The following is a 10,477-nucleotide window of genomic DNA, read 5'->3' as shown; positions in this document are numbered from 1 at the left end:
TCCGTGTGCTTTCAAATCGACGTGGAATTCAGTGCATATACTGTTTGGTAATCTTTCATTTCCACCAAACGGTATGTAAACAAAGGCATCTCAAACGCCTGTAACCATTTTAGCAAAGAATGCCTATCTCACTACTGCAATATATTACAGACATTTATAGTAACTCATGCATGCAGGTTTCAGCCAGTATTCTGTCTTCAGGCTATCTTGTGTGCCTGAACTGTAGTCTCTTCATGGACACATCAGCAGGGGAGAATGTGGCTTTCGCTCTCCTGACTCCATCAGCCTGGAGCCTTGGGTGTGACTCCAGCTGTGTGAAGCGAGGAGGAATTCCAGTCGTATGTTATAATTGGGAAATATCTGTCTTCAAAGTTATGGCTAAAGCCACAGATGAACACACTATTCCTATAGTCTCCTTATGGTCTTCTTTATTCTTTAATTAACATCTGAAAGTTTCACCTAAACAAAATAGGATGATACATTTTTTTTCATTGTAGTTTTAGAGAGTATAATATGGGTACCTATATTGAAATTTTTGTATCATCTAATTCTTATGGCTGAGGCAGAGCTCCATGCCCAGTGTTGGCTTACCACAGCAGAGCTGCCCCAAAGGTTTCACGGTGAACGGTACATGTGTTCCCTTCCTGAGACACAGGTCACTTTTAATCTCACATGTATCACCTTTGCACTGACAGTCGAAAGAAGGGCATTCCAAGAGTATGCATGTGTGTGTGTTTTAAATAATATAAACTTAAAATCCTCATGTAACATTCAATTGCCAGCATGTAGCATGGTGAACCCAATGGGGGGAATTACTGTCAGGGTGTGTTTCTTATTTCGCTAAAGATCCAGGGAATCGACTCGGCTGGCCTGGAGGAGAGGGTCCCAGCAGACATCTCTGTGCTTTAGAAGCCCCAAGGCAAAATTTTTAATGCTAGAAGGTGATTTCGAGGGCTATATTAGCCCATAAGCATGCCCATGAGGACTAATGGGAACACTGTAAAATGAAACAAAAATATTACAAAAGACAAGGTGAAGATGAAACAGACTCTGACTTTTCTGGCGACTCTAAATAATTTAACAGCACAAAGCACGGGCTGCTAGAACGGGTTAAGCACATCCAGCTGAGAGCCTGAAGACCTGTGTTTTAGGAGTTTTAACATTTTGGATAGTAACAAAGAAGGTGAAGGTCTGGACGTTATTCTGGAAGAGCAAAGGAAAGAATGCTGGGTTCTCGTTCTCTCGTCCTGAGTGGGTCACGATGGTGATGATGACCACCCTTGATAATGGAAGCAATAGTTGCTCAACTAAAGAAGAGACTGTAGGAGAGAGAGTCCCCCAAAAAGCCCTCATCATCTGGCCCCTGGCTAAGCAGGCAGTGGTGCCCAGGTTTGCCATTTGTTAGTTCGAGAAGTCCATGATGCATTACTAAAGGCACTTAAGTTGCCTACGAACATTGTGACTACAGAGGCTTTTACAATCGCGCAATTGAAGTCAGCATTTACACTAACGTATGTTCTTGTGTCTGAAGAGTATTCTAGTAGATAAAAGTCTACCTGTGAATAGTATGCATTAGTTTAATATTAATTTTCAGCTTGACAAGAACTGTAATCATCAAGGAGCAAAACGATGGCCTAGAGAGATTTTGTGGAATATGGTAATTGAGGTGGGAGAGCCACCCTGAACATGGGTGGCATTGTTGATGGAATAGGGGCCTGCACTGAATAAAAAGAACTAGAAGTGGGCACCAGCAATCATTGCTGTCTGCTTGCTGACCGTGGGCACATATATGGATGCATATGTGTGTATGTGTGTATGTACCTATGTATATATGTATATTATATATATATGTATGCATATATGTATATATGTGTGTGTCTAGATATATATAGAATACATGTATGTATATGTATGTATACGTGTGTATGCCCTATATGTATATATTATTTACATGTATGTATAGATATGTATACGTGTGCATATGCCCTTTATGTATATATTGCCCTATGTGAGGATAATGAAAAGAGAAGAAATTCAATAATGACAAGCACCAGAAAGCATAAAATAAATCAACCTTTCCCTGTGTCCATCCAGTAAATCCATAAGCATTTATTCAGAACTATTTGTAGTCAAGATTCTCCTTCAGCACAACCCAGCCTGTACCACAGAGGGGAAGTAGCTGGGAAATACACTTTCCTTTGGGCAGCCACTTGTGTTCTGTCAGTCCTCTAGTGCTCTGTGCCCGGTGACATCAACTCCTAATGATGGCCCTGAACTCTCCCAGCTCTGGCAGTAGCACACTACGGCTGGTGTCCCTATAAGGCACCTCCACAGTAGGGGATTTTCCCACCAAGCATTTCGGCCCTTTGACAGCCTTCTGAAGCTTATTCAGGAAGGCATTGTTGTTCCTGCAGGTGTTCTGTGTTTATTGGCCCTGGGCCGCCTCTGGCTAACAGTGATATTAACTCCATGATAAAGCCACAGAGGGAAAAACTCATACTTTCTTTGACACATGTCTCCTAAACTTAGTAAGAGTTATTGGCTACAGCTGGAGCCGTATGATTTTCTGCCAGAGGTACTAGCCATCACAGTTGATATTTCCTTGAGGTCCTACTGTTGTCGGTCATTTGTTTGCCCACGCAGCACCCACATTTTGCACATATTGAACCATATTAGATGCATATTGCAACTAAACTATAGAGGCCAGGGTGTAATGATGTTATTGGACAGAGGCACCACCTTCTGAGCTACTGTTCGCTTCTGCGTGCATCTGTGTCTATAAACATTGTTTTTTTTCCCTCTCTTTCTTGTTTGTTTGTTTTGTCATATTCCAATGTGTCAGACTTTGACTTATCTTTCATTTTGTCTCATTATTATTCCTTAGATGCCTGTTTGTTTTCTCAGGAGAGACTGAAAGGGTGTGGTTGTAGATGGAAGGGAAGGTGGGGAAGGATGGAGAGGATCAGGGTGAGGGGAATCAGAACATAGTGTATGAAAAAAAATCTATTTTCAATGAAAGAAAAACAAATCATGCCTAATGCATCACCATTCCAACATGAGACCATGCCAAGCCAAACCCTTATGATCTGGGTAGATGAAACACCAAAGAAAATTTACGAGTTTGTTGTTTAAAGTGAGGCTGATTACAAAACTATGTGTATTACAGAGATAACTGGCACTGCTGCCATTAATTAGTTTCAGCATAGCATTTCTAAAGGGAAGGTGACACACAAGAGTATTTCAGGAGCTACCTATTATCAAGACACACCTTTTCTTTTCTTGTACTGTGTTCAATTATTTCCAAGTCATTTTCTTAAATATGTCATATCGGAAGGACTTCCTTTGGACATTTCACTTTGGACTCTTACTAAGTGCAAATGCCAGCCACTTGCTCTGTGGATTCTTCTGTATATAGTTCCTGTAAGCAAGTGCTGTGCTATGAGGTTCACCTCGGGTATCCCCCTTCTTCGGACCACAGTGCGCCAGGTTTCTGACCATCACATATGCAGGTCATGTATGCATCTACAAGTCTTATCTACCTTTGTTTTTACTTATATTTTTATAGAATGAGGTTTGTTATGGGCATAGCTTTAATCCAGTAAAACATGTGTTTAGGAGCTAAAATTCATCCTGCTAAGTGTCTAGCTCAGTTGCATTAAGGACACCCACAATCCTGTACAACGACCATTTTCACAATTTTCTCATCATTCCAGTGACACTGTAAGAGTTTAAACGAAAATGGCCCCAAAAGCTCATATATTTGAGTAATTGGTCCCCGTTTGGTGAAGCTCTTTGAAAAGGATCAGGATGTGGGGTTTTGCTGGAAGAGGTCTGACACTTGGGATGGACCTTGGGTTTCAAATTCCTGAACCATTCCCATTAGCTCTTTCTCTCCAGCACTCGGCTTCCTGCTTAAAAATCAGACAGATGTAAGCTCTCACCTGTTGCTTGGCCTCACTGCTGCCTCCCTGCCACCATGCTTACTGACGTGATAGTATAACTATCATGAAACTGTAAGCCAAATAGACTATCTTTTCTATAAATTGCCTTGGTCATGGTATCTTTTCGTAGCAATAGAAAAGTAGTCAAGACAGACCTATATTTGAGATCTTGTCTCAAAACAAACAACAAAACCCCACAACTCTTCCACACACCTTCAACGTCAATCCACATTCTCTCCCTAAAGGCTGTGAAGTCTTCATTCTCTTTCCTTCGTGAAATACTTTTGTTTATTTACTTGATATTGAGAAAAACTAATTGGTGTTTGTGTATGGATAAACTCACCTCCAGGACCTGAAAACACCCCAAGTGCATACCAAGACCCAGAGTCACTCAACCATTAGCCTGTTTTCTTGAAGCTGCTGTTTTTAAACTTCTCTATTCAGAAGGGTACAGAAGAAACAATCAATAAAATTAGGACACCTACACCTGTCAGAAGCTACACCCATGAACTCTCACAAACATGACTGCCTAAACAGGAACTGAACAAGAACACAACAACAGAAATGCTAACATGGATGAGGGAAAGCTCATGGGGCCTTAACCCTACACAAAGAACTACAGATAACTAAGAAATGCTGAGAAAAGAATAGTCTTACCCAGGGATAAACACACCAATTAGATTAGATTTCTAATACCAAGTGGTCATTTCTTAAAACGTACAAATAACATTATACAGACTGAGAAGGTTATATTTATGTATTTAGGAATATATATATATATATATATATATATATATATATATATATATATATTCCACCATAAGGAAAGGAATGAAGGGAAACATAATGCAATTATATTATAATCTCTAGAAATTTGTAAAAGGAAAACTATACAATTGTAGAGAATACTTACAAACATATACCCAAAGAGGTCTAATATCAAAGATAGATAAGGATCTTAGAAAGTACTAAAAAATTATTAATGATATTAATAATAACCTTTTTTCAAAATGTTAATATATATGTATATTTAATCTCAAAGCAATACAAATTGAGCATTGTGGCACATGTCTTTAATCCTCGTAGAGACAGTTAGTTGTGGGTTTGAGCCCAGCCTGGTCCACAGGGCTACACAGTGAGACCGTGTCTCAAAATAAACTAACAAAAATAAGTAAACAAATAAATAAATAAATAAATAAATAAATACCACCAATACCTTGCAAGTTGTGATTATGTTTAATATTAGTCTGCCAGTTAGAATTTAATATATCTTTTATGGGGAGAAGGTGACACTTGTCTACACTGGGCCAGAGCTAGAACATTCTGCTCACACTCAGTTTTCCTGCTATCTCCTGATACATTTCTCCAGCTGGCACCTCTCCACTGTCTCTTAAGAGGTCTCTGCTGTAAATAAGGATTGAAATAGCTGATACACAACAAGGAGGAGCTCTTACCACTTGAGGCAGTGAGACTGAACTACAACAGCAACTGTGTATTAGAAAAGAATAAACATGAATTTGAGTGAAGGAGCCTTCTAAAGATACATACCACTGACTCAGAGGGAAACTGGAGCCATTCAAAGAAACAGAATACTTATTGTTGTGTAGAGACTTTGGGTTTCCTAATTCTGCTAGTGTGTGTGTGTGTGTGTGTGTGTGTGTGTGTGTGTGTGTGTGTGTGTGTGTTGCTTATTTTGAAGATAGTTTCTCATAGCCCAGACTAGCCTTGAACTGACGGTTTAGCTGAGGATTACAATGAATTCTAGACTCTCCTGCAGTTTGCTGTTTCTAGAAGTGGGAACCAGGGACGTGAGGAGACGAAGGATCAGAATCCCACTGTTGAGGGACTGGAGGTGAGGGAGCTGTTGGCAGGTGTAGTCTTCATTATAGCTATGATCCTCACCTTCGCTTGCCTCCTGCAGTTGCTCATCCAATCACAGAGCATCTGAATGGGAAAATGGCAGATTAGAAAAATCTCCTTAAATAAAAACAGGAAACACCACCCGTGTTGTACAGACAGAATTGTGTCATATTGCAAGATACGTATTCCTATATATGTGCATGCTGTTTCGGATGAACTTCTCACCAGTATAGCAAAATATAAGGTTTTGATGCTTAAAAGATAGATGAGATACTAACAAGAGGACACAATTACTGCAAGGATTGCCTATCAACTACCGAGCTTTACAGCCAGGATTTGGGGATAGAAAGGAAAACAGATGCTCCACGCCCTTGAGGCATGTGACGCTTTAGTGCCCATTTCTTTGGAGGGGTTGGAGTGGAAAAGGAAAAAGAGATAGTCTACATCTTTTTGGCATGGCAAAAATTCTATACACAAGTTAAAATCCTAGGGTTAATCCCCCATCCACCCCATACACTTCAATAATATGTACCTTTTCTAGGAAAAGTCTTTGGGAACATAGCACACTGCTGCTACGCGTGCAAAGGAAGCCTACCAAAGGGCAGACACAGATACAGAGAAGAGAAAGCAGCAAAGACAGACAGAGGGAGGCAGACACACACACACACACACACACACACACACACAGAGAGAGACAGAGAGACAGAGAGACAGAGACAGAGAGAGACAGAGAGAGACAGAGAGACAGAGACAGAGATAGAAACAGAGAGATCCACATTTAGTTTCAGTGTCTTTATGATGGGTAGTCCTCTCTCCTCATAATAGAGGAAGAAGCTTTAGAATAAAATTGGTCAAAGAAAATATAACAGAAACTATAAAATCAACTTATATGTTAACATGCCATTTTGTACTAAGCCACGTGAAAAATGTGAAAATAAGTTAGTGAGATTTGTATTAATTATTAATCTTATTTAATATAATATAACCAGAATAACATTTCAACATGTCTTAAGAAACTGGTAAGCTATTTTACAGTTGAGAGGCCCAACAAGCAGCTGACTGAAAGAAAGCAAGTCTGGCCAGTGGGAGAAGACCATCTGATCCTGGAAAGACTTGAGGAACCAGGGAGTAGGGAAACCTCGGAGGGTGAGACATCCTCTTGGAGACAGAGGGGAGGAGGAATGAGATGAGGAGCTGTGGGAAGGAGGACCTGGAGAGGAGCAAGGGCTGTACTTTAAAAATAAAGTAATAAAAATATTTTCTTCATAATAATTTCAAAAGAATATTATGTTTACAACAAAGTAATTCAGACTTGCTACATTTCTAATAATCAAAAGATACACAGGCCCAGTGATCAAATTATGCTGTCCAAACTATTAAGACAGTACAGATTTAGAGCTTAGTAGACTAGTCAGGGTACATACCACCAAAATAAATGATAGATAAATAGATAGATATAAAGAAAGATCATACATACATACATACATACATACATACATACATACATACATTCACAGGCTTTAGTTTTATACCATGATCCAAATGTTTTGTGTTGATAGTTTGATGGTGTCTAAGAGAAAAAGAAAAAGATGAGCTCATAGAGGATCAAACCTCTCTTATGCTACCATTTCATTCATTTTTGATTTAAAAAAATATGGATTGAAGATCTCCTGTGTAAAAGACATAGCTCTTAGTATTAGGGACAAGGCTATGAAAAGGAAGTAAAGAGGCAACCTTTCTCCTATGGAAACTTCTTGTTGAGTAAAATGTTGAAAAGGTATTGCAAAAATACATACCATGAATAAAAAGAAGAGGAAGAGGAGGAGGAGGAGAAGGAGGAGGAAAAGTAAGAAGGGGAAGCGGAAGAAGCGGAAGAAGCGGAAGAAGGGGAAGAAGCGGAAGAAGCGGAAGAAGCGGAAGCAGAAGCAGAAAAGCAGGAGCAGAAAAGCAGAAGAGGCAGAGGAAGAAGAAAGTAGAAAAAGAGGTAGAAGAAGTATAGGGAAGATGAATAAACCAGGGTGGGAGAGGGAGTAGAAAAGTTGCATAATTTTGAATAGAGTAACAAGGATGAGGTAGGTGCAGGATAAGAGAATGAAAATATGAAAATAGAAGTTTGTTATTTTGTCATCTTTCTTTTCTTGGTACCCAAGGTGGAGGCAAGGCCTAGAGAAGGGCTGGAGTAGTTAGGAGAAATGAATTGCCTTGTATTTTTAATATCTGTGCATTGTGTGATTAAATTGGCTTCTTAAACTCATATATATTTATCTGGGAGAGAGTGAGCATATGTCTTACAAACTATTAACTGTGCTTTCCTCTGGGGATGGCATTGAATTCACTTGCATTGTACTTTGGAGCATTTATCAGCTTTCACTGTAAGCATGGGAAAACAGACCTCAAAGTGTTTATGAAAAAGAGCAATAAAAAGAAAGCTAAGTTCCTCTGCTACGGGATAATGTTTGTGTCACCAAAGTGTTTATATAATGGGAACTTCCAGGAGTGCATTGACTTTCCTTGTAGTCTCAGGAACACCCACTCTAACTCTAGCATTCATTCATTCTCTCTCTCTCTCTCTCTCTCTCTCTCTCTCTCTCTCTCTCTCTCTTGTTTCTAATCTACTGTGCAAATTTATTGGACTTGAATATTGCCATTTGTTGTTAGTGGTTTTTTTTTTTTTGGTATGCAGCCTCCGGTGTCAGGTTGTGCTGACTGTGCCTTTTGTGAACTGCTGACAGATTTCAGTTTGGATATACAGTGGCTGCCCCTGAACATACATCATCTATTGTGACATCTATCCCAGGCTGCCCCAGCACCTTGTGGTGTGCTCTCTTCTGGAAACTTCTTGCATGGATAAAGTCCCAAAAGATGTTCCCATGAACTGCCATCTGGAATATTGAAGGTTGTCATCATGCTGCGTCATATAGATTTATTTGCAAGCACCACTATGAGCTTAAGATATGAAAAACTTGCTGAGAACTGGCTTGGGAGTTCTTTTCAGTCTATGAGGGAAAAAGTGATGAATGGGTCAAAACACTTAGAAATGCCACTTCTTTTCACTGATGGCATTTTATGCTCACACAATTTTTGTTCTATTAAGCCTCTGAGAACGATGCAAATATGTTGGTCAAAGGATGAGCTTGGACTAGCAGAATACTAACCTGTCAGTCCTTACCCTAACTCCTCTTAGTACACAAGATTTTCAAAGCCTTTCATTTTTTATGGTAAACATAATGAAAATGTTGAAAGTATTTGTTATGTCCAAATCCTATGACTGATTGTTGTCCACACACACACACACACACACACACACACACACACACACACACACACGTGTGTGTGCTAGGATTGCACACTGGTGTGAGTGCATGCACAAATCCCAATCTCAAGTGTTATTTCTCAGACGCCTTCCACCTTGTTTTATGAGACAGGTGTCTCACTGGCCTGGAGACCATAGAGTAGTTAAATAATTTGCCAGTGAGCCCTAGGGACCACTTGTCTCTGCCTCCCCAGTACTGAGTACTGGGATTTTCTGCATGTGCCTCCACTCCCGGCTCCTTAATGTAAAGTGTTGAGAGTCAAACTCAAGCCCTCATGCTTGCAAGGCAAACACTTTTATCAACTAAGACATATTCAGGGTCTGCATCTTCTGAAGCGATTAGAAGAGTTTGTAAATGTATTGACAAATTTAAGATTATTTAATAAGAAACCGATTATAACAATTATAATCAGGTAAAATGTATTTTGAGAAAAAAATGAGAACTTCTCCCATAACAATAGTACCTGGGGTTCACTGGAGAGAGAAGATGTGAGAGAAGTAAATCTTCTGCTAATCTTTCTTCCCTCTTACGACTTTATGGAGTTTGTGTTCAGAAAATGCTGCCCTGACGTGACACGAGTGGTCAGTTCTGTAACAGTAAAGATGTGTCCAGAATTCAACCAGGAAACCTGAAGAAGCTAATTTGTCTGTTTTTCTATTCCTATATTATTTTTTTTACCAGCGAAATATGAGGCAAGTATTTTTAGTCCACTTAATAATTTTTAAAACATGTAGAGCAAATAATGAAAAATAAAACAAAGGGAAAAAAGGAACACTAAGCACATAGAAGATGTAAATAAGACAGCCAACAATGGAAAAACGGACCTAATTGTCATATACGGAGCCCCACACTCAGCAGAGACAAGCTCAGTATCCTTCTCAGATATAAATGTCCCCGGCCAAAACTGGTAATATGTTGGGTATCAAAAATTGAACATACTTCAAAGAATTCAATTCCTGAAAGCATATTCTCCAACACAGTGGAATCTCCATAGATAGAAAATTATCCAAATTATGCTTTTAAAAATATCAAATACTCATGGTATAAAAGAAAATTCAGAAATCTAAAAAGCTGAGAAGAAAAAAATTTCTCATGGGGAAAAATTCCTTCCACTGACAAATGGCATCTATACCAGCATGCATTGCCAGAATGTCGGTGTTTAAGAAACCCCTTTAAAATTGTAGGCACCAGGAAATGTTATTATGAAGTTCAGAAATAATGCCATTTAAACTAACGATAAAAACCACCCCATTATGGAGGCAACTCAAACAAAACATGTCTGCACCTCTACAGAGGAAAACTGCAAAACATCGTTGAGCAAGAGTAAAGAAAAGAGAAACTAACCGAATCGTATGATACGAA

The sequence above is a fragment of the Rattus norvegicus genome, chromosome 4 (genome assembly GCF_036323735.1).
Source record: "Rattus norvegicus strain BN/NHsdMcwi chromosome 4, GRCr8, whole genome shotgun sequence".
NCBI lineage: Eukaryota > Metazoa > Chordata > Mammalia > Rodentia > Muridae > Rattus > Rattus norvegicus.
Note: the sequence above shows the minus strand (reverse complement) of the source record.